The sequence below is a fragment of the Pinus tabuliformis genome, chromosome Q, assembly GCF_031772625.1.
Source record: "Pinus tabuliformis cultivar Carrire ecotype Pingquan chromosome Q, CPIR1, whole genome shotgun sequence".
Taxonomy (NCBI): domain Eukaryota; kingdom Viridiplantae; phylum Streptophyta; class Pinopsida; order Pinales; family Pinaceae; genus Pinus; species Pinus tabuliformis.
This window is the reverse complement of record NC_142296.1, coordinates 570,646,406-570,668,954: the sequence shown is the minus strand read 5'-3', so window position 1 is coordinate 570,668,954 and position 22,549 is coordinate 570,646,406.

Below are 22,549 nucleotides of genomic sequence, written 5' to 3'. Positions count from 1 at the left end.
CTGCCTCAGCTGATAGGACTCCGCCTCCAAGGTACAACCTAGAATAGGTAGATGAAGGCCTTGATTAGTTAGGCATTTTCATTTGGATTCCAAATCTACAAAATGAGCAGAGGTTAGGGACCAGTCTTGGAAATGAGCTTGTTCTTCCACCCCTTTGTTAGCTAGGAAATCCATTAGAGAGTTGGATTTGCATCTAGTGTGAGAAGATATGATGGAATCTTGTTGAGATATAATAAGGTAATTTTTTTTCCATTTGAGACAAATGTTATCACAAATAAAGAGTCTGTTTTCATTGAGAACCCTTATATAATTTCTTATGCATTGGTTGAGTGGATTTTGTTCAATTTTACTTTCTTGATGTATGTATTGGGAATTATACTTTTAATTCCTATTATTGATGACTAAAATTATTTGAGGACGGATGTCCTTTTTCATTGAGGAACTACATAATTACGTGGAGAAGAACAATTAGTGGGAGAACCCAACTTGTTCTACTTATTTTACAGGTAGAGTCAATATAAGGATTTGAACCACTTTGTGAGAAGCCTTCATTATTCTTTGTAATTTCATATTTTACAACACATAGAGGAAAAAGGTTTGAGAGGCCTCTTCTAGGGAAATTCGAAAATATTTAAGAAAATTAAGCAAAAGTGGGGGCAATTTCCAAAGGACCAGACCTGTTCCCTTGATTAAAGCCATCCATAGCGACTTCACACTCCAGCAAGAGGAGAGACTCCAATGGCACAGGCATTATTGCAACAACCATAAAATTTAAAAAATACTTAAACTTCTTTTATTCTCTATAGTTAGTTTAATAAATTCACTTACTGATCTTCATTTTTACATCTATTTAGCAAGTTATAATCTTGAGAAAAAGTGTCATAATTGTTAGATCTAGTCAAAATTTGATACAAATATTTATTGCTCTATATTTTACACTTGTATCTATCCATATGTGTTGCTGATATGGAAGTTTACAAGGTTGTACTTCACTAGATCCACATTTTAGAGCCATTTATAGCAAGTGTTATATGAAATCTACAATTGCAGATAGAAGTATCTTCCCTAGGCTTAGTGGATTGACCTACAACAACAGAAAGACAAAGGGGCTAATGGTTTCTTAAAGTAAATAGATAATGGGATGAAGCCTACCTAGAATTGGTTGTATGCTTCACTCCTTCCTTGGCTTGTGTGTTCCAATCCTAGATCTGATTGTTGTAATTAGAACCTGCACAGTCAGACAACACAACCCAATGATCTATAGAATCTATGTAGCATCATCTAATCACTTTCTTCAATAGATCAAAATGGTATTGAAATACATGAAACCAAAACATCATATATAGGAAAACAAAGAACTCTTTGTAGTAATAGAAATGGAGTGAGTTGTAACAAAAAATGGGTGTTGATCTTGTAGAAGAGCTCCTCCAATTTTACTTGTCCTTTCCTTGTCACAAAGTGCACCTCTAATCACCCTAATGCATTGAAATATATCTTTCACATCAGTAGCATAAAAGTACAATCACTCTCCAAAAGCCAACCACAACCAACCAAGTGCTTGTGGAATGAGGTAAATATATGGGAAAGGGAGGTAGTTTAGAAATTCTCGTCCATTTACGAATATGTTATTGAATCCAGTCTTGTTGGGAGGATGAGATCAAGGGATAAGGGATGAAAACACCAAGGTAGGATAGGATAGGATTTGAGACTTTTATCTGAGGTGAATAGTTACAACATATCCTGGAAGCTTCTGGAAGAGGAAGCTTCGAGATTCTTTTTGTTTTCTCGAATTTATAGAATCAACGCACCCCCAACATTGAGCAATTTGTTGGTGGTCATTGCAGGTGTAGAGTAGGGAAACCTGGTAGTCAACTCTAGCCAATGAGGGGCTAAGGTGCATTAGTCCTTAAAATGACTGAAATAAAGAAGTTTCAGGCATAAACTCAAGAATTAGAAAGAGTCATGCTTAGGGCTTTGTGTATGGAGGATGAAATTTTTTTCAAAGGATGTGAATGATCTTATTTGCAGTCTTATTGACCATATGTGACAAAATGGCCTATAACAGATTTCCCCCTAAAGTGCAAAGTCAGAAATGATAACTGATGACTGAAGTGCTTTACCTTGTGACAAGTCAGGATCAAGAACAACCAACGAGATCATCATCTGTTACAATACATTTACATCATGACATATTTTCTAAGGGAGGCATACCCATACTCAACACATAAGCTAACATTACATGTACAATGATCAAAAGACATGTCCATAGATGAAAAATGGTGGACCCATGACTGGATGACTTTTTGTACAATCATAGCCATCATACATTGTGATCTTGTATTACTCTTGAAATCGTAGCCCAAATGGATGAAACTAGATGTAGGGTCTTCCATCTTGTTCACACGACTCACCAATGTACAAGTCTAACCATGAGAATCAATGAACTGAGGTTGAACATGGTAGACATCATCTGATTACCGATCAATGATGTAAGTCATTAACAAACATAAGATAAACCAACGATGATGCTAATGGATCTCAAGGTACTCTTGTACAATCCATATGGTGTGAATAAATGAGTTTATGTCAAACACCACACAAAATATTTCTATTGAAGGCCAATGATGTAAACTTGTTGTCGAGAGAGAGAGGAAATTTTCCATTGATATATGCAAGCACAAAGGCACCAAGGGATATTTTTAAGTAAACTTCCTGGATAATGAGCTGATGTTGATAGGAAGCGACCCATTGAGGAGGGCCTTGATATATCCCACATCAACAACACGAAACGGGTATCATGATTTGAGACAGAATGATGATAATACGGAACTGGATCAGTTAAGGAAGACATGGAATGAAGGCTTATGAGTATTGTAGGATAGGATTCAAGATTTTTATTTGAGGTAAATAGTTACAACAGATCTTAGAAGATTTTGGAAGAGGAAGCTTCGAGATTCTTTTTGTTTTCCCGAATTTCTAGAATCAGTGCACCCCCAACACTGAGCAACCTGTTGGTGGTCATTGCAGGTGCAGAGTAGGGAAACCTGGTAGTCAACTCTAGCCAATGAGGGGCCAAGGTGCGTTGGTCCTTAAAACGATTGCAATAAAGCATTTTTAGGCATAAACTCAGTGATTAGAAAGAGTCATGCTTAGGGCTTTGTGTATGGAGGATGACAAAGTGTCAAAGGATGTGAATGATCTTATTTGCAGTCCTATTGACCAAATGTGATAAAATGGCCTATTACATATTTCCCACTAAAGTGCAAAGTAAAAAATGATAACTTATGACTGAAGTGCTTTAGCTTGTGACAAGTCGGGATCAAGAACAACCAACGATATCGTCATCTATTACAATACATTTACATCATGACATCTTTGCTAAGGGAGGCATACCCATACTCAGCACATAAGCTAACATTACATGTACAATGATCAAAAGACATGTCCACAGATGACAAATGATGGAACCATAACTGGATAACTTTTTGTACAATCATATCAAATGGCATTCAAGTGGATCCCGAAAAAATTGTTTCATAAAAAACTTACCAGTCCCTACAAAACAAAGACGTGAGAAGTTTCTTAGCCAATGTCAACTATTACAAAAGGTTTATTCAAAATTTTAGTAATTTGGCCTCTCAATTATTTGTTTTTCTCTCAAAGGATGCAAAATGTATTTAGGAAATAGCCTGTCAACAAACCTTTGAAACGCTTAAATAAAATCTTACATTTGCTCTCTTTTTACAAGGACCCACTTTGAATTTACCCTTCCATATTTATTTTGATGCATTTGATAAAAGTGTGACTTTTTCACTAGGATGAAAAGAGAGCACAACATTGTATGTAACATATTACATCTACAAAACAATTGCAATTCTAGAAGTTAATTAAATTGTGACTAAAAAGGAATTTTTAGCAATTGTATATGCCATTAAAATTTTTTGACTTTGTATTACAAGGTATCCTACATTTCCTACATTTATTCATATAGATCATTCAACTATTAGATATCTTATGAATAAACAAGTCATAAATGGTAGAATAATTTGTCTATTATTTCTTCTTCAAGAATTTGACATAATTATACTTGATAAGCATGGTTGTGAGAATGTTGTTGTAGAATTTATTTCATAGATCATTAGCAATAAATTGTGTACCCCTATGATGATTTATTTCTAGATGCACATCTACTTGAAGATTTATTAATCACACCTTGGCTTTCAGAATTTGCAATTTTTTTGCTTGCAAACAAACCACTCCAACATTTCTCCTAACAAAAGAGATGTGATTTTATCCACAAGAGTGCATGTTTTACATATATAAAAGGTTCTTTGTTCAATCTAGAACCAAATAAAGTTATTAAAATATGTATTAAAGAGGATTAAGTGTATGACATATTAAAGGTCTGTCATGATGAGCCATGTGGAGGACATTTTGTAGCCACCAAAACTACTAAGAAAATCCTTTCATTTGTTATTATGGGACAACACTTTGTTGCAAATATTGAGAGGTGGGTGAATCAATATTTCGTACATTTCAACAATTTAAGTATCAAAACAATTAACCAATAACATCACATAAAATGAACACAATCTATCTATCTATCTATCTATCTATCTATCTATCTATCTATCTATCTATCTATATATATATATATATATATATATATATATATATATATATATATATATATATATATATATAGATATATATATATATTACAAGGGAATCTACAACTTCCAGTTTACTATCTACATCTAGAAGGGCTACAAACCAAAGATTAACTAGCTCCCACTAGAAGAAGGCGACAACCTCCTGAAGGAAACTACAACTTCCTTGCCTAGAACCACCCTGCCACCCTATAGAATAAAGGATAAAATGAAAACCTCTTGGGATCTCATACCAGGGACACTGGTCCAATTACAACAACATCCCAATACTACAATGGTAAGCCTTTTCAACTTTCAAATCTACCGCTTGTCATGTCAAAGTGTTATCTATAGATATTTAAACAATAAATTGCATACCTTAGATAGTCAAAACCACATATGTTATTACCCTAGCCAAATTCAAGACTCCTTCCATTTTAAAATAAGAAAGTCTGCTACAAATCACATATCAAGGTCTACTTCAGATTATCATAGGTCTACCACAAATCACATGTCAAGGTCTTCTCTCAAGGTATGCTTCAAATTAAGTATTAGATTCTTTAATATCTTCAATAGAGGGTTGCTTCGGGACTTATTAAGACATCAGTATCTACTTCCAAGGGTTCCTTTAGACTTCAAGGTCAAATACATGCTTTAAAAGAAGTGTCAATGTCTGCTCCAGGAGAGGTCTGCTACAAATATTAATATCTACAACAAATTATGTCTCAAGGTCTACTTTCAAATAATCAAGGGTCTTCCACAAGTCATCAAGGGTCTGACACAAATCATCACTTCCAAGATATGCTTAGAGAGATCAAAAGTATGCTACAGGCCCACTTGAAAAAGTCTGCTCTTGGAAAGGTAGAGATAACCTTTAAGATCATCTTAAATAAGCCTAAAGCTAGCCTCAGATTATAGGACTAAATTAAGTATAAAACAGGCTGAAGATGAGCCTCAGAAACTTGCCTCATAGTGGTTGCAGTCTACCTCAGGCAAGCTGAGACAATTGCCACAGAGAGCACTAAAATAGGGCCTTAGAGAAGTGTGAAATTATTCCACAGTCAAGTTTGAAATTGTTCCACATGAGATGATTCAATGCACTGAATTAATCCTTAGAAATATTCCCTTTAACCAGCGAATAACCACCCATGAAAACTCAAAATTTAATCCAATAATTCTCTAAGAAACTCAACTTTCTCTAGATGTGTCTTTTAATGCTTGGACAGATCAAAAACCTTCTTTATTCTACCTCGAATCAACCATATTCATGCTTTCTAGAATGCCCATAGATGGGGAAATATAGAATGGTTGGAAGAGCCTAGCTTGGGGCCAACCTGCCCAATGAAAAGTTGTGAATTTTCATGGACCTGACATGATAATAGGAGGCATGGAACAATTTAAAAAACATTTTTTTTAAACTTTCATAGATTCTCCTTTCAAGGATGACTTTGATAATGAATTTAGGTGATCCAGATCTTGAGGGGGGGCCCCCAAGATCTGAAAAATTGAAATGCCAGAAGAAAACAGGGGAACAGGCCATAACAAAACCAATTTTTTTTTTTTTATTAAAACATATAATAACTATAAAGGCTACATTGTGGTGGACAATCTGTCCTTTTACAAAATGCGACTTGTTACTTATAGCATTTTTCGATTATAATACCATGGGTAAATTCCATGGGTGAATGAATACCATCGATGGATGTCACAATACCATGGGAAAATACCATGGGTGAATGAATACCATGGGTGGATGCCACTTACAATACCATGGGTAAATTCCATGGGTTGATGTCATTTTCTATTTGGATCATTCCTCCCTCCTTAAGAAGCAATGGTCCCTATTGCATGAAGTTCCCTCCTGCGAAGCCTTTGTTGAATATGAAGAGACACTGAAGAGAAGAGTTTTATGTGGTTAACCCATAACCATGATGAACGAAGATCTGAGGATAAAGATACCCTGTAATGCTTGTGACCAACTGTGATACTGACAGTGTGCGGCCTAGTAAATGGACTTCGATGAAGTGTGGGTTTGTGGATGACCCATAACCATGAAAAATGAAGATCCGAGGATAGAGATACCCTATAATGCTTGTGACCAACTGTGATACTAACATTGTGTGGCCTAGTAAATGGAATTCAATGACAAGGATTTTGTGCGGTTGACCCATAACTATGATGTTAATTGTTGATGAAGTAGAAGGTGCCTACATAGCCTGGGGTGGGATGGCACGTCTCCAAAGAACCCAAGCAGGATGATGCTATGATGAAATTGATGAACGTGAAGCAAGTGCCTACTAAAGCAGGGTGGGAGGGCACATCTCCAAAGGGAACCCACTTCGAATGTTGCTCCAGATTTAAAATGGACATAACTCGGTCAATATAACTCAGAATATTTATTATAACATGATTTTGGAAACATAATGACCATTATGCATCTTCTCATGTGTTGGAAATCCTTATCTGGACACTCTGGAATCTCATATTCGTGCTGCAATTGTTCTGCTGTCACAAAACTTCTGAAAAAATAGCTGATTTTAAATCAACGATATCTCCCACATCTGAACTCCGATTCCACCCATTGTTTTTTTGAAATTGGGTGATTTTTCAAGAGGAGGTCAGATTTACAATAATTATTATGAAATTCTTCACAAAAATTACAAAATATTATAGGAGAGTCTCTGTCCATCAGTTTCTGTCATAAAAATTTCTACAACATAGCTGATTTTAAATCAACAATATCTTCGTCATATAGACTCCAATTCGGCCATTTTTTTTTAAATTTTGGTATTTTTTCGCAAGGAATCCAAATATGATATTTTTTTTGTAAAATTTGCACAAAATATTTCAGATTTGATCTGCAAACTCGCTGCCCAAAAAAATCTTGCGAAAAAATGAAAAAAGAAAAATTCTTCCTGCTTGGCCCAAGAAAGTGTTCTGTGGAGGTCGTAGCATGTGCCTGAAATTTGTTGAATATTGCTGGAAAAATTTGAAACTGAAATATGCATTAAACCCTCATTCCCATGGAATCGTAACCTGCTCTGATACCACTTATCCAGATTTACACAGGAATGCAACAAATGACATATGTAACCATAAATACGGAGATGTAGCAGAAATGATACTTCTTTTCATTAATGTAAAATACTAAAATATGCTTACAAACAGAAATGGAAATAAACTAGTTCAGGGGCATGTAGCCGCCACATCTCTCCTCAGAGATAAGCTACCATCGCCCGAGCTAGTTTATTTCCATTTCTATTTTTAAGCATATTTCAGTATTTTACATTAATGAAATGAATTATTATTTCTGTTGCATCATTGTATTTATGGCTATATATGTCATTTGTTCCGTTCCTATTTAAATTCGGATCATTAGGACCATTTTAATTTCAGTTTGACCTCCCTCTAGGGGCGGAAATAGAATATTGAAGCCATGAATATAATGGGGCAAGATCTAGTGCAAAACCCATTCATTTGGGGCATCAATCTTTAAAAAATTATATCTCTCCAACCAGGAGTACCCACAAGGCATTCCACCTATCAAATGAAACGATGTAATGAGGAATACCAATCTAGAGAGTCCTTGTATCCAAAATTAGTAACTCGAGCACACAATTTACCAAAACAAGTGCGGGCTCATTCACTCGTTGACATCAATGACAATTTCTTCTAACAATATCCCCCTCCATCATTGATGTCAACACTCTTGCTCCCCTATCTCCATGCTTCCCTTCCACCATCTCCATAATGCACTTCTTTTTCTCTCCCACTTTGACATCAAAGGAAAAGGGTAACTTATGTTTTTGGGGCTACTTCCCCTAAACATATGGCACTCAGCATGACTTTTGCTTCACATCCTTCCCTTCATTGTTATCCTTACGGTTCTTTTGCTTAGCTAAATTTTTTTTCAGATATGCTTGGTCTAGAATGTATATGTTGTTTGGTCTTCTTATAGTTGTTGCAACCACTTTTATAGAGTCTTCTTCTCTAATTTACATTTATGAGATTCAAATAAGAGATTATACCCTTGATCATACATCTTGCCAACACTGAGAAGATTGTGCTTCAAATTTTTAACTAGCAAAACATTATGTGCCTTCATATATTTGTTTCAAAGGCTTGATACACATTTTCCAAATATCTTGACAGAAGAGTTATCTCCAAATGCAACAATGTCACTTTTTTCTTTTAGGCTGATAAATTTGTTTTGATCTCTAGTCATATGTGTTCATCATCCATTGTTTATATACAATTCATCTTCTTTATCTTCAACGACCAATTCTATATTGCAATTTTCCTTCTTTTTCTTCTCTGATGTCATAGTTGGCTTCTTCGTTTGCATAATTGGAGCATTATTTTCTACAAGCTTACAATCTTGTTCCTTGTGACCAAGACTATTGCACTTATAGAATATAATGTTTTGGTTCATTAATGGTTCAAATGGATTGTAGTTTCCATGTCTAAATCCATAATCATTCCTTCTCCTTTCATAATTGTATATTGTATTGATTTTAAAATGAATTGCTTTATGCCCAAAATTTCTGCAAAAGTCGCAGTGACCAAGAAATATATTTTCATACCAAGGAGAGTAGGTTTATCTTTTGAAGGTATTTTTCCTTGGAGGAGGTTCAATCTATCACTACAACAAAACAGAAAAATAGCGCCCAAAATAGCGTCAGAATTTAGTTTATTTCAATTCATGAATTGGACACCTTTTTCAGCGCAAAAATTGACGCAATCAAGAATATTTATCATAGCTCCGGAAATAATGCCTGGAATATCGCACTAGAAATAGTGCTAGAAATTGCACTAGAAATAACATCAGAAATTGCACTGGAAATAGTGCTAATCATAACACTGGAAATAACACTAGGAGTAGTGTCAGAAAGAGCACTGGGAATAACGTCAGAATTAGTGCTAGGTTTTTCTTCCAATTTGGCTTCTGGTTTGGCTTTCAGTTTTGCGTCCAATTTTTCTTCTCGTTTTGCTTCCAATTTTCCTTCTCATTTCGCTTTTAGTTTTGCTTCTCGTTTTACTTCCAATTTTGCTTCTAGTGTGGCTTCCAATTTGGCTTCCATTGTTGCTTATTTTTTTGCTTCCAAAAATGATTATTATTTTTCATATAGTTAAATTAATATGTTTTATTTCAATTTAATTAGTTAAATATATCATGTTTCTTAAATAAGTTATATGATTATATAGTAAGCCATATGAATGCATTTGAAATATTTTATAGCATAACATTTATAAAGAATTTTTAGGGAAACAAACATGGCATACAAATTAACAACATCATTATACTTGGAGTAGCATGATCCAAATTATCCACAGTATTGTGTTTATTCTGTCGATGTTTCAAACCCCAAAGGGGGTCCATCATTAGGACTAAATTTGATAGAATATGAATGATAGTTCCTTGAGAGAAGAATCTTTTGACCATAGTATAAATAAACCTAGATCTTGATAAATTTTTATAAAGAAGCCGACCCTTATATATGAATTCTATAAAGAAGCTGACCCTTATATATGAATTCTTTTTTATTTTTATTTATACTATGGTCAAAAGATTCTTTTCTCAAGGAACTATCATTCATATTCTATCAAATTTAGTCCTGATGATGGACCCCCTTTGGGGTTTGAAACGTCGACAGAATAAACACAATACTGTGGATAATCCGGATCATGCTACTCTAAAAAACTACCACAGAAGCTTGAAATCTAACATCATTATACTTATTAAATCTCCATCAAAATAGAATATACAACATCCATTATATATAAAATAACAAGATGATTATTGTAACATGATCATCATTTATAATTAAAGCAAGTCAGTCAAATATCTATAATTTAAGTGAATTTGACAACATCCATCATGCACAGTAAATCAAAACCATCATATGTAATAAATATATATCCAAATCATCAACCACTTTCAATATATAAAATTGAGTCAATATTGATAAGATCATCATCATATATAACTAAAACAGGTGAAATTTACATATACTAGTAGATCAATAACATGTGAAAATGATACATGTCCAAAAGTCGACATAAGTCAAAATGATGCATTATGTACAAATGATATAAATATAAATAATAAATTATGTAAGAAAAATGATACAAGTAAATATGATACGTCATGTCCAAATGATATAAGTCAAAATGATACATGTCAAAAAGATACAACTCAATAATATGGTATTGGAAGTTGTGAAAATGATACATATGATATTAACCATGAAAATCAGCATCATAACAATATATCAAAAAATTATCCATGATGCAGTCTATATGATCATGAATGTCACTGGATGCTACCAATAAATGCCTCATCGTCATCATCACCATCGTGATCACCGTCATTATGATCATCATCATCGTCATTTGTATTGGCATCGGCATCGACCTCGTTGTCATTTGTATTTGTGTCATCATGAGCATCATCTGTCATCTTAGCATTAGACCCAACGTGATCTGGATCTATGTGATGAGGATCATTCAGATACTTTGGAAGATCCTTGTTCTGGAAAAAAAATTAGAATGAAAAGTTATTATTTATTTCATGCAATAATTAATTTCTCTGTTATATATTTAATATTACAACATATGAAATGAAATTATAATCATATTACATCATATCAAAGTGCACATACGATAATAAAATTTCAAATAAGTTACAACTAAGATGTCATTCCAATGATGTAAAACATTCAACAATTCTAATAAACGTTAGTAAAGATCATAAAAAAAAAGGTTATACAATTTAACTATCAATTGTAATTTCTATTACATAAGCTTAAGTACAAACCCTCTCCATTTTGTGCTATATATGATTATGTTTTCCTTGAATATATTTTGAGAGTTAACTAGTCTATATGTCTTCTTCTCTTATATTTCAGAAGTGAATATTTTTCTAGGACATTTTGGCACTCCCTAACATGTATTGGCACACACTAGAATGCCTTGGCACTTGGCACGACTTAGCACCTAACACATTTATGCATGCCTAACACATAATGGTTGCTAGGTCCATATAATACTAGTTTAGCCCCTTTATTATTATTGTTAGTGTAGCCCCCTATTTTTATTGTTGTTCCCATGTAGCCCCCATATTGTTATTGTTGTGCTCCATATAAGCCCACTATTGTTATTGTTGTGTCATTACATTATTATGGTTATGTAGGCTCTAATTATATTGTGACCCCTTAGACTCCTATATATACCAAGGAGGTCTTATCATTTATATCATCCAAGAATTGTTCATTTATGTGATGTAAAAGGAGGTTGACCCTTCAAACATGATTATTTTGAAGTAATTGATTTATTTCTTCTTTTATTTTGTGATTTGGTTATATAACATTTGGTATTAGAGCTTTTGATTATAGGGTTTCGTTGTTTCAAATAGGTAATCTTGGAATTTTCACTTTAAATTTTCTTCTACAAAGATTCAAATGCTTAAATTTCAACCACATGGAGCCGAAATATTTGTGAACTTCTTGTAGAGTTTTCGTATCTTGGTTCACTATATTTTTTGAGATATGGTCCTAAGAAGTTAGGGTTTCTGGATGCTCCATAATTAAATATCAAATAGGTGACCTAGGAAAATCATCATAACTTTCCCTTCAAGCATCGGATTTGAATTTCATAAAAATTGACAGAACTTACATGGACTTTAGTTTCTCATGTATCAATTTTAGGGCTGAAAGATGAAAAATTGACACATGGAATTTCGTACAAGTTCGCCCTATTGAACCAATCCATAATCAAGTAATCGTGGTAAATATGGCATAAATTTATCTTGAAGAACACAATCTTGATATGACTTGTGGAATTGGAAAGAAGACTCATAGGGCTACCACATGACAAAATTTCAGACCTTGGCAAGCCAAAATTGCAGAGATAAAATAGTTTCAATATCAAGCTCCTAAAAGTAAGAAAAATGTGTGTAATTTTTTAACAATTTTGCATAACTTTTGTTTAAAAAATCAGTTTGAAGTGATTCAAAGAGCATAGTGAAGCATAGATATCATTGTTTTATTCCAAAATTCCTCGAAATGAAAAAATGGATACACCTAGTAAGCAACCAGAAATCTCTACTATGATGCATAAAGAAGAGGAAGAAATGCAACATCATATATCAAAATTACAAGACCAAGTGCAACAATTTTTTCTCTCGCAAATAGTAACCAAAAATGAATTGGAATCTAATATGGATGGTTTAGAAGCAAAAATAAAATGCAACATAGAGGTTTTTAAAGTAGAAATGGATGCGATGAATGTCAAGTTGGAAGGGTTAACAAAGTTGTTGCAAGAAAGACTTCCCAGTGGTGACAAGGTAATCCATGAAAATAATTAGGAAAAAAGGAATATGAATTATGATTTTAGAGACTCCAATGTGGGGCTTAAGAACCACCACATTCCAAATATAAATATGAGGAAGTTTGATGGCAAGGATCTGGTAACATGGATACGAAAGATGGAGCAATATTTTGATCAACATGATGTGCAACACACACAAAAGGTATGCATTGCATCTTTATATTTAGAACCCAATAAATTTGTATGGTATTGATGGATTTCTTCTCGTAAACCACTTGCCACTTGGTCAATTTTTATGGAGGAAATGATATCAAATTATTAGGATACAAAGATAAACACCTTCTTTAGTCAATTGATAAGTCTTAAACAAAAGGGTTCAATGGTGGAGCACCTTGAGGACTTTCAAAAATTGTATATCTAGCTAATTGATATTCTAGAGAGGCATAGGATTGATGTCTTCATAGGGAATTTAAAGGATAACATCCAACATGAGGTTTGTCTTTCTGAACCTAATTCATTAGAGAAGGAATTCAGGGAGGCAATAAAAGTTGAAAGCAAAATTATGGTCAGAAGGAAGTCTACCACTCACAATTATAAACATGGAGGTATTGTTTCTCCTACCCTTCCACAACCTATAAGGTTGACTCCCACAAAAATTGGAGGAAAAAAATAGCAAAAGGGATTTGTTACAGTTGTGATAGAAAATACATTGAAGGTCATAAGTGTGTTAAGAATAAATTATTTTACATAAATTGTGAAGAGGAGGAAGAAAAGGAACAAGAAACATTAAAAGAAGAGGATATCCACCAGGAATCAACCCCATAGAAAGAAGAAATGAATCTAACCATATGTTTTAATGCATTCAAGATAATTACCACTCCTCAAACTCTCAAGATAGAGAGATATATCAAGAAGAAAAAGGTAATAGTGTTGATTGATTCAGTTAGTACTTGTACATTTATTCATTATAAGATAGCCAAGGAATTAAATTACTTTCTATATCTAGCACCAGAGTGTCAAGTGATGGTTGCAAATGGAGGAGTTATAAACTGCTCCGGAAAGTGCCATAATATGAAGCTAACCATGGAAAAATATGTATTGAATAGTCCAATTCTTCCCATTCCAATGGGTGGTTTTGATGTTGTACTAGGATTCCAATGGTCACAATCTTTGCAAACGATGGCTTTTAATTTCCAAGAACTTTTCTTGAATTTTTTTTAGGAAGTAAAGGAAATCGAATAAAGGGGTATCACGTGGAAACTGGGAAAGATAATCAACTCAAATGGCATGAAAAATATTTTGAACAAGAACAATGGGGCATAATTGCACACTTATGCTCACTAGAGGTTCAAACAATGAAATCATTTATTTCTCCAGATGTCCAAAATGTCTTGGACAATGATTCCAATGTATTTGAGACTCCCAAAGGCCTCCTGGTGGGCTCCAGTATTGTAGCAATAATGCTGCAACTCCTGGGACTCCCTTCTTTACTTTTATCAACCCGGTAGTTCGTAACAAACTTGGAAGCGACGGTGTTGTATGCACAAGTACTAGCTCTTGCCGCAGCTGTCACTTGGTCAGCTGGCACAAGTCTGCTAGGGGCTTAAGCCAACTTCTATGAGCTCTTAGAAGAAGCTTTTTAACTAATGGATGAAAGCTAACTCAAAGGAAGCTAATCTACTTGCGGAAAGAAACTGAAAGCCAAAAAGTAACGCAAACCCTAGCAAACCCTAATTCTACCACCTAGTCCTACTGACGCAAAGGAGAGCATGCAAACTACTGAAAGAGATGCCATTACTTCTATGAAGGTAAAATACATGTGTCTAGACTACCTCTATCTGAAGAAAACATCTTTTTGTATTTTTGAATAAGTTGTTAGAATTATCATGCATGTGCTTTTAACTATTTTTGACTGTGCAGAGGCGGATTGGCGAGAGGAAATGCTTGGAGGAGGTCGGGAAGGTTCAGAGAGGGCCTAAGGGGTCCCTAGCACCCTTCCAGAGAGTTTCACAGAGTTTGCCTATCAAGAAACCTCATTCGTGAGCTTCTACAGGAAGTCTGCAGGGGTTCTACAAGATTATCTGGGATTTCTACAGGATGTTCTGTAATTTTTATACGAGATGTTTAGAAATGGAATTTTGGAGCATGGATGGAGGGAAAAGGGTGGAGGAATGAGTATGGGGGTGAAATAGGGGTGTAGGGGAGTTCAAGACTTGGAGGATGGAGTTGAGGAGAAGGTGTAGATGGCTGGACTTGTTCCAAGAAGACTGGAATAATGTTGCACAAAAGGTAGGGTTATGAGGGCAATGTGGCAACGTGAGGCAAGAAACCAAGTTAGGATATGGAGAAGATGGGTTTGAGGGAGTCTGGGCAAATAGAGAAGTGGTACAGGTGCTCTGCAATTTGTGTTTCCAACTGAACCAACAAAGACATGCAAGAAAACAAAGATCTAGTTATGCTACCCTAATATGATCTGGCTAACAGTAACGAGAATGGACAACAGCTTTATTTGCAAGGAAACCATGTATATTAACTATGAAATGAAGCATTCAAAGATCTTAACATGTAACCAACCTCTGCAAATGAAAACAACACACTAAGGATTGCATGGTAAAGCAAACTAGTGTTTTTGTTTGGGACAGCACGATTACTTCAACTCCAGCCCCTAATCCAATAAGGAAGAGGTGAAACCAAAAGTGTTTGATGACCCTTTTTTTTGAGCCTTTTTCTTGTTATTATCCTACCAATCTATTCTAAACATGAAAAGCTACTTTAACCATCAAAAGAAATCTAAATAACAAAGAAATATTTAAATCTAAATAGCAGATTTTATTCTAAGAATGCAGCAAAAACACATAAAGATAAACCAAGGAGGTGTTGGGCGCTTGAGATGGGCCCAACCCCAAGAGCTACAGCCTCCTAAGAGAGATTTAGAGCTGGTGCAAATCTGGATTCATATTTATTGAGCAAGAAAAGAAGAGTTACATCAAAATTGTCCACAAGGGAAAGCTTGAAAATATGCTGAAAGCAAAGCTAATCTACTGCCTAAAAATCGAACTACAAAATGACTATAAAGTGACTAACTACTGGCTAACTACTGGCTAACAAAAATGACTAACTGAAATGAGGCCCTAAGCCCTCTTATTTATACAAATTGAGGACCCCAACAGTCCTCCTAAACTTTAGGGACTCGGCTGCCCAAAACGTGTAGTTAACAACAGTCCTACTTGACTTGCTTGGCAGCCCTTGTGCTAATTGATTTGGTGGCCCTTGAACTCCGAGCTGATGGTGGAGAATTCGAGGTAAGGGCCCATAAATGAAGGGGACAACTTCCTACAAATCCTCTCCCTTGTTCTCCCACGAATTTGGCTGCCAAGTGCTCATTAAAACCTTCAATTTTGTCTCCAAATTGACCAAAAAGACTACACAAAGCACACATTAGACTTGTTGGCATAATGACTAACCCAATTCACTATATTAGCATAAATATAATAAAAAACATGCAATAAACTAATGAGAATGGTGGATTAAGTTGAATTAGGAGGTTGAATGAGCCCAAATAATTATCCATTTTTGGGGCTCATCATCACCCCCCTACTGAAAGTGTTGCTCATCCTCTGAGCAACCAATCTATCTCCTCATCTCTGATGGCCTTGGTGGCCTCCTTATCATGTCAAGCTTCTGAAGTGATGTCCTCTTCTCTGTCATGAAAACCATGCTTTTCTCTCTGCTTCTTCCCACTGCCTGCTCCTTTTCCTAGAGAATTCTCAGCCTTGGTATGATTGTGCAAGTATATTCAATCATATGAAAGGAGATGAAACCAGTGGAGGATGGAAGAAAAGAGTGGTTGCATGCATCCTCAAAAAACTTCAAGCTTCAAATCCCTCTTCATAATCGATTCTGGCCTGCCCAATGGCTCTACAGGATGTTTCTGGTAAAAATACAGAACTTCCTGTAGAAAGTCCTGTAGCTTCCTGTAGAAGGTTGAACCATGAATAAATTGTGTCTGAACCCTGAAAAAATGAGTGTTCATGGAGGGGATGGATGTGAGGATGCCTGGGAACTTGGTAGGGACCCTTCTGCTTGTGTTGGGAGGCCCCCTTTCCGCATTGTGTTCCTACAACCTACAACAGTTTCCAGGGATTAAACTATTGTTTCTTCCAACACTTCTTTTTCGGATGGACAGTTCAGTATCCTAGTTCCCCAGATGATGAGCAGTTTAGTGGCAGCATTCTTCAAGTGCATGATTGGGTCCTGTTACCCCTCAAAATGCAGATGCGTTTTGATCTTTGCAGAGGCATTCTTTCCAGCACACAATAACTTCATATACAGGGTGATATTGGAAAATGAAGTAGCAGTATTCCCGAGTAGCAGATGGACACAATAAGATAAATCCAATGTTTTTATAAGTCCATATGTCTGAGATGTTTTATTCAGCATAGGAAGGCACCTTGAAGATTCTGGGAGATATTTCAGATTTGGAAAAGTTCAAATCAGATTTTGAACAGGGTGCAGAATTATACCAGCTTACAGAGGAGCACTTCCATGAGACTTTTGACTTTTTTCCTTCTTTTTTTGTTGTTGTTTTTGAATCAAAGTCAGAGTCTAAACCAACACATATATTTCAATATGTATGGTGCAAGCTCTGCAAACAAATCAGCAGTTATGGAGGATTATAATACATGTAGAAAACACAAATATGAGCGTTTTCTTTTATTGGAGCTGTTCTTGTATGATTGGGCAGATTTGAAGTTGAAGAGACACTGTTTTGAGAGAAGTGGATGCTGTTTTCCCATCAGTTCCAGATCAAAAAAATGAAAGGCATTTTTTTGTTGGTCTATGTAGCCCCTGATTTCACATGTCTAGGTGCAGTTCTTTAGCCAATTTATATGGTATTTGAGTGCTGTTTGAAGAGGAGCATATGAGGCGCTTTTTGGAAGACCAAGCACAATATCTACACCAGGAGATGGGGCACGTCTGTGATAGGAGTTATAACCAGCAGCCTGGGCACATTTTCCAGGGTTGTTATGTGCCTTAGTTACAGCATAAAAGGGAGCATTCTTAACCATTGTTTCTGATGCCTGCTGACTGGGTAGAGGGAGCGCACTACTTCAGATCTGCTTTACCCATTTGCTGTGATGCCCCTTATTTCAGGCATTAAAACAGATTCTATTAGCAAGTGTTTTTCAAGCAGATTCATGCATGGTCACCCTCCAATTCAAAAAAGCTCAATTCACCACCTTTTTGGAGTATATCATACATGGAAGAGTGTTTTCGATCCTACCTTTCTCGAGACTCCAAATTTGTCGAAGAAAAATCCATTTTCTCTGCTTTTGAAAGTTGTGTCGTACTTCCTGGAGAACTTCTTCCTGTAGAACGCTGATAAGTAGGAGGGTCTTTAAAAGAAAATGGCCAAGAAAGCTTGGTTTGTTGCTATGGAGCTTGTTGCAGCTGCAAGGACGATGATAAACTAGAAACAATAGCTGTGAGAGTTCGATTGGCTGTTTATGAAGATTTTCGTTGATGAAGGGTGAGCTGGCCAACTACACGTTGGCCCCATGCAGACTGTTGGTCCCCACTACAGTGTTTAACTATTTGTTCTTTGCCTGTAATCACGTCCATCAATCACGCTGAAGTTTAAACAGTCACCACTGCCTGTTTCCAGATTTCCTCCTGAGATGGCTGAGCACACGTGTCGTATCCACCCACCGAGCACTGTTGAACTAGATGAGGGTGGCCAGTTGGCTGGCCACTTATTCTTTTAACCACAACCATCTCATTGTTTACACAGTTTTCAAATTACATTCATGCAATCAAAGGAACGAGTTTAGTCACGTACCTGGAAGTCGTGCGTGGCTGTTGTGAAGTGCTGAGGTCTCTCATTTGCTGCATGCATTTGTTTCTATGGTTGCATGATGGCTTGGTTGCTGATTCATGGCTGTTTTCCTTGTGCAGGTGTCCTCTGGCCAGATGCATGCTGTAGGAGCTGGCTTCACATTCAAATCTGCACCCTCAAGCTGCTGCCACTGAATTTTCACAGGACCGGAACTTGTTTTCGCCATTGCTCCCGAACGATAGATCGGATCGATCTAAAACTTGCTGAGCATGTTCCTATCATCATGATGCACCTCCCATAGCAAAATTGCGATCAATGGATGCACAGATATGGAGAAAAATGGAAAATGGCTGAAGATTTCAGAGATCAATTTCTCAGAAACCGTGCATCGGAATTGGCTGAAACTGCTTAGATAGGTTACTACCACCCATATACATCTCCCCATGAAATAGGTTTTGAAACGGATGCACGAATATGGAGAAAATGCAAAAATGGCTGAAGGTGGTGGAGGCTGATTTCTTGGAAATCGTGCACTGGAATTGGCTGAAGCTGCTCAGGAATGTTGCCATCACCCTTGTACAATTCCCCATAAAATGGTTTTTCAAATGGATGCATGGTTTTCAAGTTAGGGCAAAAACAAATTCTATTATATGTATTTTTTTTTCTTCAAAGCATTCTGCAAGTCTTTGCATGGTGAAAAAGAATGAGTTTCGGCTGTGATGCAGGCATGGAGATGATGGAGGAGGAGTTTGAAAATTGCAGGAGGACTTCTAAACCCTTGAGGAAGCTACCATGTTCGCCAAACTACTTTTTTTGCAATCCATTTTTAACTTCTTGTATTTTCTACAGGAAGTTCCTGTAGAAAACACAATTTTCATAAAAGAAGCAAAATGAGGTGGAAAAAATGATGGAAAAAGGTGAGGGATGGAAACATGGATGCTTGCAGGCCTCATGGAAAGATTCTCGGCCTTCAGGTCCTCTTCAGAGATCGATTTTGGCTCATTTGTAGGCTTCATGTAGAAGACACAGAACTTCCTATAGAAGACACAGAACTTCCTGTAGAAGGCATAGAACTTCCTTTGTCTTTGTTTTGAGCAATCCTCCTGACCTGCAATGTCCTTCTTGCAACCTGCAATTATTCAATGGGAATTAGCTTTATTTTTCTTTTCTTTTTCTCATTTTTTTTGAAAAACAACTAGGTCACCTCATGGAGGTTTTCACCCTAATTTCCTGCCCTGGGCGCCTCCAAGGCAGGTTTTCACCCAGAGATCTTATTCTCTTTTCTCTTTTTTCCCAACCCATTGACTGCCTCATGGAGGTTTTCAATCAATGAGCCAATCTAAGGCGCCTGCGAGGAGGTTTTCACCTTAGATTTTTATTTTTCTCCTATTTTCATTTTTTTTCTTTTTTATTTTTCTTTTTTCTACCCTACCCTACTTGAAAAACAAAATCATTTTCAAGTATAAGAATACTTCCAATGGAGCCATGTGCACATCGAGATTAGAGACAAGATGATGTGAAGGCTCGAAATGCATGCTTTGACAGGTATCCGGATTTCAGAGACCAAATGATCTGACTTTGAAGGGATCAAACATAGCTGAGGAAGATAGTACCGCTGCAACTTAGTGACCGTCTGAAACCATATCTCAATATAGCTCTAATATCCTTGGTCCTTTTGCTGATCTGGATCATTCTTCATGTCACCTTCTATCATGACCTTCTCATCTTCCTCTTTTTGCTGATCTTTCTCTTGAGTACATGGAGGATTTGATGGTAACCATGAGGGAACTCTCTCGATCTCTGATTCTGATCTCTTCTCTTCATCAAGTGCAGCCCATGGTTCTTTGATCTCCTCTTTTGAATCTTCTTTTGCCGGATGTGGTCCTTAAATGCTTTCAATATAGTCTCTTTTTTGCAATACTCTTCCTGACTATGTTGAAGATCATTGAGCTCAAGAGGAGTCATTTGGACAGGTTGTGCCTCAGCTTTGCAATTGGGTTGAGCTACTCCAATGTGTGGATTTGGAAATGGTGGTATGGGTAGCTGAGTGGGGGTGTATATTTGAGATGGATGTGGATGGGGTTGTGGTTGGGTAGGCATTTGGGGTTGCCTTGGTGGAGGAGGAGGCGATGGTTGTGGATGAGCAGGTGGTGGAGGAAAATAAGCGGGAGGAGTGTTGTATTGGGGCCTCCACCCCTGATGAGGTGCATTCCATTGAGGTTGTGGCTGAGCATAAGAGTGAAACGAATGAGCAGCTGGTTGGGAATAATATGGATCTATGAAGGAACATGGAGGAGGTGTGAACCAGGAAGGATGAGCAGAGGGACCCCAAGAAGGCATGAAAGTGGCTTGATAAGGGTCATAATAGGTCTCGAATGTCCCTTGCAATTCCTGCTGATAAGATCTAGGTTCATGTGGCCTCCTTTGGTTCATATAGTAGAGTGATTCAGTGGCTCCTTTCCCCCTCTGATATGCAGCTTTGATTCCAGGCAAGGAAGGGCACTGATTCGTAGGATGGTATTCTTCACAAACGAAACACACTTCTAGGGAGTGCATTGGACATTCGTCCCTAGGATGCTTTCAAGTGCACTTGGGACAAAAGATGGCCAAAGCCCTCTTGGCTTCCTCTTACTTCTTTTGGATCCATAGGGTATCCAATTGCATGGCAAGAAACTGCCTCATATCACTCTTGAAATCTTCCATCTGATCTTCAAATTCGTCTTTGGACAAGGTGCTGCTCCCAACATTTCTGCTTGTAGCCATTTGCTCCAGAGGAATGGTTTCTTCTTCTTCTTCCCTTGAGGTTCTTCAAATATGTCTTGCTGTCCACCTAAGGGTTCTTTAATCACAACCATCGAAGAAGAGAGAATGTTGGCTGTATGAAGCAGTGGGGGTGTTGTGCAATCATTTTTCTAACTTATCTCTACTCCTACAAGGCATGAAATGAAATCTTTTTGGTTGATTTTTGCTTTTTTCTACTTCTACCTGCAAAACTGAAATAGATTGAATTGCAACTAACTATCTTGCGAAAATGAAAATGTGGAATTGAAATGAAAGCAGGAAAGGACTAATCTATCTTGCTCAAATGAAATTGCAGGAATGAAATGCTAGTCTACGCTTGCGGAATTGAAATGCTATTCTACGCTTGCAGAAATGAAATTGCGGAATTGAAATGCTAATTTATGAAAGTGGGAAATGCTAATCTACTTTTGCATAAACAAAATTGCATAATGGAAATGAAATAAACTACTTAGCAGAAGATTGTAGTGGAAAATAGAAGAAAAGCAGCAATCACTAATACTCTGACGCTTACCCGGCAACGGCGCCAAAAAGATGGTGGGCTCCAATATTGTAGCAATAATGCTACAACTCCTGGGACTCCCTTCTTTACTTTTATCAACCCGGTAGTTCGTAACAAACTTGGAAGCGACGGTGCTGTATGCACAAGTACTAGCTCTTGTCGCAGCTGTCACTTGGTCAGCTGGCACAAGTCCGCTAGGGGCTTAAGCCAACTTCTATGAGCTCTTAGAGGAAGCTTTTTAACTAATGGATGAAAGCTAACTCAAAGGAAGCTAATCTACTTGCGGAAAGAAACTGAAAGCCAAAAAGTAACGCAAACCCTAGAAAACCCTAATTCTACCAGCTAGCCCTACTGACACAAAGGAGAGCATGCAAACTACTGAAAGAGATGCCATTACTTCTATGAAGGTAAAATACATGTGTCTAGACTACCTCT